We start from the raw sequence: 13221 nt of genomic DNA on the forward strand, positions 1-13221 counted from the left end.
CTCAGGACTCAGAAGTTCTGCCAAAAAACCTGTGGCAATGCCATCCAATGTGAGCCTGGGACCAGTAACTGGAAACAAAATAAGCTTTTTTTTTTTTTTGAGACAGAGTCTTGTTCTGCTGCCCAAGCTGGAGTGCAGTGGCGCAGTCTCGGCTCACTGCAACCTCCACCTCTCAGATTCAAGTGATTCTTGTGCCTCAGCGTCCTGAGTAACCGGGACTACAGGCGCATGCCACCACGCCCGGCTAATTTTTGTATTTTTGGTAGAGATGGGTTTCACCATGTTGGCCAGGCCAGTCTTGAACTCCTGACCTCAAGTGATCCACCTGCCTCGACCTCCCAAAGTGCTGGGAGTACAGGTGTGAGCCACTGCGCCCAGCCAAGAAGCTTTTCTAGAACGTTTCTCAGCTCCATCCATGAGCATGACAGCGGGTCTTCCCCGTTATTCAAAACTGTAAACACTGAGTGTCTGATGAAAACTGGGCCTTATGTAATTGTATGAGTCCATTTTTACACTGCTGCTAAAGACATACCCAAGACTGGGTAATTTATAAAGAAAAAGAGGTTTGGCCAGGAGTGGTGGCTTACGCCTCTAATCCCAGAACTCTGGGAGGCCGAGGTGGGCGGATCATGAGGTCGGGAGATCGAGACATGTCCTCCTGGCCAACATGGTGAAACTCTGTCTCTACTAAAAATACAAAAATTAGCCGGGCGTGGTGGCGCGTGCCTGTGATCCCAGCTACTCGGCAGGCTGAGGCAGGAGAATCGCTTGAACCAGGGAGTCAGAGGTTGCAGTGAGCCAAGATCGTGTCACTCCACTCCAGTCTGGCAATGGAGTGAGACTCCGTCTCAAAAAAAAGTCTAATGGACTCACAATTCCATGTGGCTGGGGAGGCCTCACAATCATGGCTAAGGGCAAGAAGCACGCCTTACATGGTGGCAGGCAAGCAGAGAGTGAAAGGAAAGCAAAAGGTGTTTCCCCTTATAAAATCATCACATCTCATGAGACTTACTCACTACCATGAGAACAGTATGGGAGAAACCGCCTCCATGATTCAACCATCTCCCACTGGGTCCCTCCCACAACATGTGGGAATTATGGGAGCTACAATTCAAGGTGAGGTTTGGGTGGGGACATGGCCAAACCATATCAGTAATAATAATCAATATTATAATGGCTATCATTTTGTGTCATGTTTGACATTTTACAAGCCCTTCTATCTAAATCATCTCATGTGGTCCTGACAAAAATCACTGGAGTTGGTCCTAGTATCCCCTTGTGAAGTTCAGAGTAGATGAGTGTTTGCCTAAGAACTCACAGTTAGTCGTTTGTCTAAAGTTACAGAAGCAGTGACAGAGCCAGGATTTGAACACCGTGCTTTCAGCTACCCTGGAGAGGAGGTGGTGTGGTGGTTATGAATCCTGTAAGATGTAAGAACAATTTTTCAGGCTAGGCGCTATGGCTCACGCCCATAATCTCAGCAGTTTGGGAGGTCAAGGCAGGAAGATCACTTGAGGCCAGGAGTTTAAGACTAGCCTGGGCAACATAGCAAGACCCCATCTCTACCAAAAATACAAAAATTAGCTGGGTGTGGTGGTACACGCCTGTAGTCCCACCTACTTGGGAGGCTGAGGCAGATGATCTCTTGAGCTCAGGAGTTTGAGGCTGCAGTCAAACTATAATTGTGCTGCTGCACTCCAGCCTGGGCAACTGAGGAGGACCCTGTCTCTAGGGAAAAAAAAAATTGCTTATGGAAGAGATCTACATATATAACTACTTGAGTTTTGATTTCTTGTTTGACCTCGCGAGTCCATTATGCTGGACTTTTCTCAGGGTTAGGGCCATGTGAACTATAAACCTAACACGGATGTGAATGTGGTCAAGACAGTAAGAACTGTGAGTATTTGTATAATTCTCCAAGCGTCCAGCCATTGTCGCACAATCAGGGCCCAGCACAGAGAGAGTGGTCTTCTTTGGTCCCAGCCTACAAAGTGCCAGCTATCTACTGAGAGGGCCTCGCAGGTTCCACAGTGGAAGGCCAGGGATGAGGATGATGGAGACAAGCTCTGGCCAGTGAAGTGGCTTAGCTAGGGCAAGAAGCAGCGGGGTTTCCAGGCCCTTCTGTGATGGAGCTGGCTCATGTGGGTAAGAACTTCCCAAAGGCAGTTTGAACTCTTAGTCTGCTGGGCAAGGAGCAGGTTGCAGGGACAAGGGCACCAGTCCTGCTGATCACCAGACTTCCAATTTCTTCCTCTTCCAGGCTGTCACCCCTCATTCCTGCCCAGTAGGAAGGAGGAAGGCAGATTTCTTCTCCAAATGCTGCTTTTGTGAGACTGACCTCTGATTGGGTGACACGTGTCATGAGTACGTACCTGTTCTCCTTTTATTTTATTATTATTATTTGTGATGGAGTCTCCCTCTGTCGCCCAGGGGCGCGATCTTGGCTCATTGCAACTTCTGCCTCCCGGGTTCAAACAATTCCCCTACCTCAGCCTCTGGAATAGCTGGGATTACAGGCCTACACCATACCCGGCTAATTTTTGTATCTTTAGTAGAGATGGGGTTTCACCATGTTGGCCAGGCTGGTCTTGATCTCCTGACCTAAAGTGATCTGCCCTCCTCAGCCTCCCAAAGTGCTGGGATTACAGGAGTGAGCCACCGTGCCCGGCCTTGTTTTCCCTTTTTTTTTTTTTTCTTTCTTTTTTTGAGGTGGAGTCTCGCTCTTTCGCCCAGGCTGGAGTGCAGTGGCGCTGGTGCCATCTCGGCTCACTGCAAGCTCCATCTCCCGGGTTTAAGCGATTCTCCTGCCTCAGCCTCCTGAGTAGCTGGGACTACAGGTGCCTGCCACCACGCCTGGCTAATTTTGTTTTTGTATTTTTAGTAGAGAAGGGGTTTCACCACGTTAACTAGGATGTTCTTGATCTTCTGACCTCATGATCTGCCCGCTGCGGCCTCCCAAAGTGCTGGGATTACAGGCGTGAGCCATCGCGCCCGGCCCCCATTTCTAGCAGTTGAGTCATGCGCCCTCAGCACAACATACACGAGAGCCTTCCAATCTACCACCTTCCCTCTTACCCTCATCTCACGACGTGCCCCAGTGTGTGTTATTCCTGGGTACAGCGGGTGTCTGAGGTTCTCCCCAATACCATGCTCTCTCATCTGTTCTTTTTTCCTGGTGTTTCCCCTGCCTGGAATGTTGCAATTCCAACCCTGCAGCTATAGAGTTCTAACATATCTATGAAGCCCCTTGTAGAAGATCATCACGACCAGGCTCAGCTCATGCCTGTAATCTCAGCACCTAGAAAGGCTGAGGTGGGAGGATGGCTTAAGTCCAGGAGCTTAAGACGAGCCCGGGCAACATAGCGAGACCATATGGCTACCAAAAAATGAAAATAAAAAATTAGCTGGGCATGGCCGTGTGCACCTGTGGTCACAGCTATTCAGGAGGCTGAGGTGGGAGGATCGTTTGAGCCCAGGAGGTCGAGGCTGCAGTGAGCTATGATTGTGCCGCTGCACTCCAGCCTTGGTGACAGTGAAACCGTCTCAAAAGAAGTAAAAATAAAAAATAAAGACGGTAATCACTTACTCCCATGCATTCCCAGTGAGCTCGGGGTATACACATGTTATAGAACCTATCAAAATGTCACTTTATTTTGCCATCAGCCTCCCCATTCCTAATCAGGGGCTCTGTATCTTTCAGCTTCCTAGCACGCTTCTTGCATACAGTAGATGCCTCTTATTAGCTGTAAGGAATTGATAATATGCAGCTTACAGCTTCAAATGAAAGCCCCCACAGGAGGAAGTGTAAGAGAGGCAGACTAAGGAATGCACTATGACTTAATTCCAACGTCTCCAAGCAGGACATGTCTTTCACTGCCCATGAAGAATAGTAAATAGTCAGCCGGGCGCAGTGGCTCACGCCTGTAATCCCAGCACTTCGGGAGGTCGAGGTGGGCAGATCACCTGAGGTCAGGAGTTTGAGACCAGCCTGGCCAACGTGGCGAAACCCTGTCTTTACTTAAAGTACAAGAAATTAGCCAGGTGTGTGCCTGTAGTCCCAGCTACTCAGTAGGCTGAGGGTGGAGAATTGCTTGAATCCGGGAGGCGGAGGCTGCAGTGAGCCCAGATAGTGCCACTGCACTCCAGCCTGGGCGACAGAGCGACACTCCGTCTCAAAAAAAAAAAAAAAAAAGTGAATAGTTTCTTTTAGAGAAGTCCTCATAAATAAAACGTGCTCTAGAACGTGCCTGTGCTGACGTACTGAAGGACTGAGAGGACTACAGCTTTAGGCACCAGGAAGAATGTGGACCAGGGTGGCCCACTATCCCCACCCCGATACCTCCTTCCAGACATTTCTGTCCTCCTGAGGGAACAGTGCATATTTCCTATTCGAAAGGCCCCAATCTTCTGTAGCATCTTAAATTTGGTCTGCATCAGACTTCCTTTTTTTTTTTTTTTTTTTTTTTCTTTTTGAGACGGACGCTCGCTCTGTCGCCCAGGCTGGAGTGCGGTGGCGCGATCTCGACTCACTGCAAGCTCCGCCTCCCGGGTTCACGCCATTCTCCTGCCTCAGCCTCCCGAGTAGCTGGGACTACAGGCGCCTGCCACCACGCCCGGCTAATTTTTTGTATTTTTAGTAGAGATGGGTTTTCACCGTGTTAGCCAGGACTGTCTCGATCTCCTGACCTCGTGATCCGCCGGCCTCGGCCTCCCAAAGTGCTGGGATTCCAGGCGTGAGCCACGGCGTCCGGCTCTGCCTCAGACCTCCTTTAATTGGCACTTGGATTTCAGACAGGGTTTGCATTGAGTGGAAACACCAGGAGGACACTAAGAGCTTTGGAAAGGTCGACATGGAACCAGCTCTTTGCAGTATGAAGGGCTTCTTTCTAAGAAGGCTGGGGGAAGCTGGTAAGAAAGGAAACCATCTGACCAGGCACGGCGGCTCACGCCTGTAATCCCAGCACTTTGGGAGGCCAAGGCGGGCAGATCACGAGGTCAAGAGATCGAGACCATCCTGGCCAACATGGTGAAACCCTGTCTCTACTAAAAATGCAAAAAGAAAAATTAGCTGGGTGTGGTGGTTGGCACCTGTAATCCCAGCTATTCGGGAGGCTGAGGCAGGAGAATTGCTTGAACCCAGGAGGCAGAGGCTGCAGTGAGCTGAGATCTCGCCACTGCACTCCAGCCCGGGTGACAGAATGAGACTCTGTCTCAAAAAAAAAAAAAAAAAAAAAAAGGAAACCATCTCACCTCACCTCAGTCTCATCTCAGTCACCTGGGCATCTTTCAGATCCTTAGCTGACTCTCAGGAGCAGAGAAGAGAAGCTATTCCAACACTATTCTAGGCATTTCCGTGATCACCCCCAACCCCATGACAAAGAAGGCTGGCAAAACCCACCCATGGAAACAAGCCATTGGGATGACTTGTTTCCTGTGACATCTCCAACACTCAGCATAGTGCCTACCCCGTCATAGGTGCCCAATAAATGTTAAGTAGATAAATGAATGAATGACAACCAAACAAAATAGCCAAAGGATCCATTTGGTCAAACGGCTTTAAGGATCAAATCAGTTATAATTTTAAGCCAAATAAGCCTCCTGCTTGTTTTATTATGAAGACTAATCCAAGATTTGATTAGGTCATGCACTATTTTACTGTATTCACTGGAATAGTTTGGGTCCCAAGCACAGAATTTAGATCCTTGAGGGCAAGGATTACACCTTATTTTGCCCTCCTCTTCATCCAAATGCCATAGCTGATGATGCTATGAGGTGATTAGATAGAGAAATCTTGAGATGTCAAATATTTAAATCCAATTTTTCTTTAGTAAATGATCTTTCTCCATTAATTATATTTAACTTAGAGTATTCTGCCAATAGAAATAATCCCAAGTGAACTGAGTGCATAGTTGGTGTGACCTTTTCAACTAAAAAAAGGGGCTTCTGTTAGCATTATGCACGGAACTTTCAGAGCACTTAAGCCTGCAAAACCAATTGTAGTTTTTGTAAAATGCATCTAACAATGAGAATTTCTCATTATAAAGGAAAAAAATCGGCCAGCACGGTAGCTCCCACCTGTAATCCCAGCACTTTGGGAGGCCAAGGTGGGTGGATCACCTGAGGTCAGAAGTTTGGGACCAGCCTGACCAACATGGTGAAACCCTGTCTCTACTAAAAATACAAAAATTAGCTGGGCATGGTGGTGCATGCCTGTAATCCCAGCTACAGGAGAGGCTGAGGCTGGAAAATCACTTGAACCTGGGAGGCAAAGGTTGCAGTGAGCTGAGATCGTGCCGTTGCACTCCAGCCAGGGCGACAATAGCGAAATTCCATCTCAAAACAAAACAAAACAAAACAAAACAAAACAAAAAAAAAGAAAAGGGAAAAAAATAATGCAAGGAAGTGGTAGAGGTTTCCTTGTCTAGGACATAGTAATCTGCCTTGAGAAAATTCTCCAGTTTGTGAGGGTGAGTTCTGGTTGGATGCCAGGGGATTCCCCTGACAAATATTCTTATAATATTAAGTAGGAAAAAGTTCCCTGACTTGACTTTAATTTGATTCTCAAGGATTTAAAGATGTTTTCTTTGCAACCATGGCAAAGAACAAAACTGGAAACTATGAAAAGGCAAAATGAAACCATGAGAAGGATAGTCATATATTCATAAAGACCAAAATAATATTTTTGTCAAAATTTGAGTCACTTCTGGTTGGGCGCAGTGGCTCACGCCTGTAATCCCAGCACTTTGGGAGGCTGAGGAGGGAGGATCACTTGAGGTCAGGGGTTCTAGACCAGCCTGGTCAACATGAAGAAACCCCGTCTCTACTAAAGATACAAAAATTGGCTGGGTGTGATGGCTCATGCCTGTAATCCCAGCACTTTGGGAGGCCAAGGCAGGTGGATCATGAGGTCAGGAGATCAAGACCATCCTGGCCAACATGGTGAAACCCCGTCTCTACTAAAAATACAAAATTTAGCTGGGCGTGGTGGCACGTGCCTGTAATCCCTCACCCTGTCACCAGGCTGGAGTGCAGTGGTGCAATCTTGGCTCACTGCAACGTCTGCCTCCTGGGTTCAAGTGATTCTCCTGCCTCAGCCTCCCGAGTAGCTGGGAGTACAGGCACCTGCCACCACACCTGCCTAATTTTTGTATTTTTAGTAGAGATGGGGTTTCACCATGTTGGTCAGGCTGGTCTCGAACTCCTGACCTCGTGATCTACCTGCCTCAGCCTCCCAAAGTGCTGGGGTTACAGGCATGAGCCACCGCACCTGGCCCTACCAGGCTTTTTGGTTGCCTCTTAGGATAGCAATAATTGATGACTAGTCCCCTGAAAATTTCCTGTGAAATGGAAACGCCTTCCTTTCTGAATTGTCTTCATCAGTAGGAGCAGACAGCAATTTTCACAAATGCTAGAAATGCCGGTGTCAGCTTCCCGTCCTAGGGCACCCAGGTTAGCCCACCTATGCCCTCTTTGTAGCTTTCATTGCTTTGGGTATAGAAATGGATCCAGGAACTCATGAGATACAGTGGCAGTATGCAGAGAACGTTCTACTGAAGAAGAGGACAATCAATGCTTCTTCATGGGAGATGTTGCCTAATAGCTCTGAGAGTTGGGATTTCGGCCGGGCGTGGTGGCTCATGTGTATAATCCCAGCACTTTGGGAGGCCGAGGCAGGCGGATCACGAGGTCAGGAGATCGAGACCACCCTGGCCAACATGGTGAAACCCCATCTCTACTAAAAATACAAAAATTAGCTTCGCGTGGTGGTGCGTGCTGGTAGCCCCAGCTACTCAGGAGGCTGAGGCAGGAGAATCACTTGAACTCAGGAGGCGGATGTTGCAGTGAGCCGAGATGGCACCACTGCACTCCAGCCTGGTGACAGGGCGAGTCTCCGTCTCAAAAAACAAAAAAAAAAAAAGAGAGAAGTTGGAATTTCTTGGGGAGTCAAAATGAGAAAAGGATGATCTCACAGGGCTCACATTTTCAGCCTTTCTCTCTTGTGGTGTGTGAAGGCTGTTGGTGGTGGTGTTTTCTTTTTCTTTTTTTTCCTTTTGTTGAGACAAGGTCTTGTTCTATCACCCAAGCTGGATTGCTGTGGTGTAATCATGGCTCACTGCAGCCCCAAACTCCTGGGCTCAATTGATCCTCCCATCTCAGCCTCCCTGGGAGCTGGAACCACAGGTGCGCACCACCACACCCAGCTAATTTTTTTGTTTGTTTGTTTTTGTTTTTGTTTTTTTAGAGATGGGTTTTCACCATGTTGCCCAGGCTGGTCTCAAACTCCTGGACTCAAGCAATCCAGCTGCCTTGGCCTCCCAAAGGGCTGTTCTTAACATGGACATTACTGATAAATATTCTGCTTACAAAGGCCACTCACATCTTCCGGGCCCAGCACCTACGGGGAGGCCATTGAAGGGATGTCATGGTGCAAATGAGTTCCTTTGCCTCTCCAGGCTCCAGTCCTCATTAACAAACTGGAAGTGACAGCAGCCACAAGAACAACTCCCTAAAAGCTTTGCTGGCAGGAGGCAAAAGGGATGACGCACCATGCCTGGAACATCCTAAGTGCTCAATAAACAGCCGCTGTGGGAGGCTGCTTCCCCAGGTCCTCCTCCTTCACCACAGGGTTCTTGTAAATTTCCTAACTGTCCTTGGAGGCCTACGTTCCCTGCTGCAGCCATCCTGAGGCCCCTACCCTGTGACCTCATGGTTTCATAACAAAGATAATGACAGCTGGGCCAGGTGCAGTGGCTCACCCCTGTAATCCCAACACTTTGGGAGGTTGAGGCAGGAGGACTGTTTGATGCCAGGAGTTTGAGATCAGCCTGGGCAACATAGCAAGACCTCATCTCTACAAAAATAAAAAAATTAGCCAGGTGCAATAGCATATGCCTATAGTCCCAGCTACTTGGGAGGCTGAGACAGGAGGACCACTTGAGACCAACAGTCTGAGGCTGCAGTGATCATTCCACTGAACTCCAGTCTGGGCAACAGACTGTTTCTTAAAAAAAAGAGAGAGAGATAATAACAGCTAATTTATTGAGCACCTGCTATGTGCTGGGAAGTACCTAAACACTTTATATGCATTAACTCACTTAATCTTTGCAACAATGCCATGAGATAGGTACACTGTCATTTCCAATTCAAGGTGAGGAAACTGAGGCACAAGAAGGCTTTATTTTGCTGCCCAGTTGCTGCAACTCAGCAGGGCACTGGGCCCCGGGCTCAGGCTCAGTCCCGGGCCTTCCCCCCAGCTTCCCCTTTAACTCTGGAATCTTTGTGGGCTTGATCTGACAAAAATCCAGCAACTGTGTGGAAGATGGTTTGGAGGAAAACGTGCTTTGCATTTCTAAAGTCAACATCTCCATGAACTTTTGGAAAAACGTTCCTTTATCCAATTGGGGCTGTTGGTATTTGAGGGGGGGTTGGGGCTCCTGAGGTGGGGCTGAGCTGTGCTACAAAGTGGTCGCCCCACCCTTACCACAGAACTGCAGCCCACACCTCTGGGGACTCCTTCTGAGACAGCGGGTCTGGTAGGCTTCCAGCAGTTACTTTATGTTTTTGGATCATCTATCTGGACTGGCCCAGTTTCCAGTGGCTTCCTCCATGTAACTCTCCAGAGACAGCCGGGATGTTTCAAGTGCTGGCTCCCTTTGAAGGAGGTCTCCTTCACAGACTGGATCTTCAGGTTATCAAATACTGTTGTGTCCACAGTTGGTTCCTTCCACTGAGTTCTTGATCTCGCTGACTTCAAGAATGAAGCCACGGACCCTCGCGGTGAGTGTTACAGTTCTTAAAGATGGTGTGTCCAAAGTTTCTTCCTTCTGGTGGGTTTGTGGTCTCGCTGACTTCAGGAGTGAAGCCACAGACCTTCACTGTGTGTGTTACAGCTCTTAAAGGTGGCACGTCCAGAGTTGTTTATTCCTCCTGGTGGGTTCGTGGCCTCGCTGACTTCAGGAGTGAAGCTGCACACCTTCACAGTGAGTGTTACAGCTCATAAAGGTAGTGTGGACCCAAAGAGCGAGCAGCAGCAAGATTTATTGTGAAGAGTGAAAGAATAAAGCTTCCACAGTGTGGAAGGAGACCCGAGCGGGTTGCCCCTGCTGGCTTAGGTGGCCAGCTTTTATTCCCTTATTTGGCCCCACCCAGGTCCTGCTGACTGGTCCATTTTACAGAGTGCTGATTGGTGTGTTTACCATCCTTTAGCTAGACACAGAGTGCTGATTGGTGCATTTTTACAGAGTGCTGATTGGTGCATTTACAATCCTTTAGCTAGACACAGAGTGCTGATTGGTGCGTTTACAGTCCTTTAGCTAGACACAGAGCGCTGTTTGGTGCGGTTTTACAGAGTGATGATTGGTGTGTTTACAGTCCTTTAGCTAGACACAGAGTGCTGATTGGTGCATTTTTACAGACTGCTGATTGGTGCATTTACAATCCTCTAGCTAGACAGAAAATTTCTCCAAGTCCCCACCCGACCCAGAAGCCCAGCGGGCTTCACCTCTCACTGTCACTATGACTTGTCACTTGCATGAAAGCATTTTCCATTTTCCATGTCCCTTCACCTCTTAGCTGCAGGGAGATGGAGGATTGATTTCATCTTTTCTGTCCCTTATTTATTTACTTATTAAATTTTTTTTTTTTTTGAGACGGAGTCTTGCTCTGTCACCCAGGCTGGAGTGCAATGGCACGGTCTCAGCTCACTGCAACCTCTGCCTCCCGGGTTCAAGTGATTCTCCTGCCTCAACCTCCCAAGTAGCTGAGACTACAGGTGCCTGTTACCACGCCCAGTTAATTTTTGTATTTTTTAGTAGAGGCGGGGTTTCCCTATGTTGGCCAAACTTGTCTTGAACTGCTGACCTCGTGATCTGCCTACCTCAGCCTCCCAAAGTGCTGGGATTACAGGTGTGAGCCACCGCGCCCTGTAATTTTTTTTTTTTTTTTTTACAGAGTCTTATTCTGTCCCCCAGGCTGGAGTGCAGTGGCATGATCTTGGCTCACTGCAACCTCTGTCTCCCAGGTTCAAGCAGTTCTCCTGTCCCGAGTAGCTGGGACCACAGGAGCACACCACCACACCCAGCTCATTTTTGTGTTTTTAGTAGAGACAGGGTTTCACCATGTTGGCCAGGCTGGTGTCAAACTCCTGGGCTCAAGTGATCCTCCCACCTTGGCCTCCCAAAGTGCTGGGATGACAGGTGTGCCTACCTCTTATTTAATTTTGAATTTTTATTTTTATTTTTTTAATTTAAAATTTTTATTTTTATTTTTATTTAATTAGAGACAGGGTCTCACCAAGTTGCCCAGGCTGGGCTCAAACTCCTGGGCTTAGGTGATCCTCCCACCATGGCCTCCCAAAATGCTGAGATTACAAGCGTGAGCCACTGCACCCTGCCTAGTCCCTTATTTAGAAGTGGGGAGGTTGGTGCCTCCTTAGAAGTAATTCTTTTTTGCCACTGATGGTAACAGCTATGGTTTCTTGTTTCTGTTCTTTGTCCTTAGCAGTGTGCCCAGGTCTTTATGTCCAATCTCGCCAGTTTCACAGATGAGGAAACGGAGGCTCAGAGTACTTATGTGCTAGGTGGAGCTGGGGTTGAAACCCAGTTCTGTCTAGTGCCGAAGCCTGTTTTCCTAACCACCAGACTCTCCTGCCTCCAGCTGCCTGCAGTCCTCCGTGGGGATCAAGAGGGTGCGCGTGGGGCTAGTCCAAATGGCAGGTGACTTTGAAAAATCCCTATTTGAGGCCGGGCGCGGTGGCTCACGCCTGTAATCCCAGCACTTTGGGAGGCCAAGGCGGGCAGATCACGAGGTCAGGAGATTGAGACCATCCTGGCCAACACGGTGAAACCCTGTCTGTACTAAAAATACAAAAGTTAGCTGGGAGTGGTGGCATGCGCCTGTAGTCCCAGCTACTTAGGAGGCTGAGGCAGGAGAATCACTTGAACCGGGGAGGTGGAGGTTGCAGTGAGCCGAGATCGCACCACTGCACTCCAGCCTGGGTGACAAAGCAAGACTCTGCCAAAAAAAAAAAAAATCCCTGTTTGCCTCTGGAATCCATTATTGATGAGACTTACTTGTTCTGTTTAGGCTAATATTGATGTTAATTTGCATTTTGTGAGCTTACAGTAGCTCAAGGTATGGAAGCTGGGAGGGGGAATCAAGGAAGACGTCAGATGGAGGTTGGAAATCAGCCTTATTGCACCAACAAAGTAGTGGCTATAGAAGTGGGTAACCGAGGCTTGGCCATGTGTGCAGGTTTTATGGTAGACGATGAAATGATGAATTTCGGTCTGTGATGCAGGTTCATTGAGTTCAGACACTTATAATTTAAAATTCACAGCGACCAAGCAATGGCTGATTTGAAGGCTTTCTGCATTTAATTAGCAAAAAAAAAAAAAAAAAAAAAAAAAAAAAAAAAATTCTTTTCACTGGGTGTGGTGGCTCACGCCCGTAATTCCAGCACTTTAGGAGGCCGAGGTGGTCAGATCACGAGGTCAGGAGTTCGAGATCAACTGGCCAATATGGTGAAACCCCATCTCTACTAAAAATACAAAAATTAGCCGGGCATGGCGGTGTGCGCCTGTAGTCCGTGCTACTCGGGAGGCTGAGGCAGGAGAATCACTTGAACCCAGGAGGCAGAGGTTTCAGTGAGCTAAGATCGCGCCATTGCACTCCAGCCTGGGCAACAGAGCAAGATTCCGTCCCCTCCTCCACCCCCCGCAAAAAACAAAAACAAAAACAAAAACAAAAAAGATCATACAAATGAATACAATAAACAAAGATGTTGGAGACTTTACTGTTTTGGGGGAGTTTTCAGTGCCTTGGTAACATGCATTTCTTTCCAGACAACAATCCCTATTAAGTATGTGTCTTATTCCCAGTTTATTAATGTGGTCCCCATGGACACCTCTATGAGGCAGCTTTCTGTTAGGCCAGATTGTCATTCTCCTTTTTAAAATGCTGAGATGATGATTTTCTCCAATTATGATCAGTCTTCCTTCTGATTTAATGAGGTTTGATTTGTTTCAGAAAATTTTCATGCCTATACCTGCCACACTTTAGCGGCGGCCGACACCTGGCTTGCCACGGTGGGTGCATGTATTTATTGTGTGTATAGAGAGAAGGGAGGATGTCACTGTGAACCAAAGAAACCCCAACTAATTGCAACACAAAGAGTGTTCCCTTGCTCAGGACCCCCTTTTTTTTTCATGGCCATTTCTGGAA

The sequence above is a fragment of the Pan troglodytes genome, chromosome 8 (genome assembly GCF_028858775.2).
Source record: "Pan troglodytes isolate AG18354 chromosome 8, NHGRI_mPanTro3-v2.0_pri, whole genome shotgun sequence".
NCBI lineage: Eukaryota > Metazoa > Chordata > Mammalia > Primates > Hominidae > Pan > Pan troglodytes.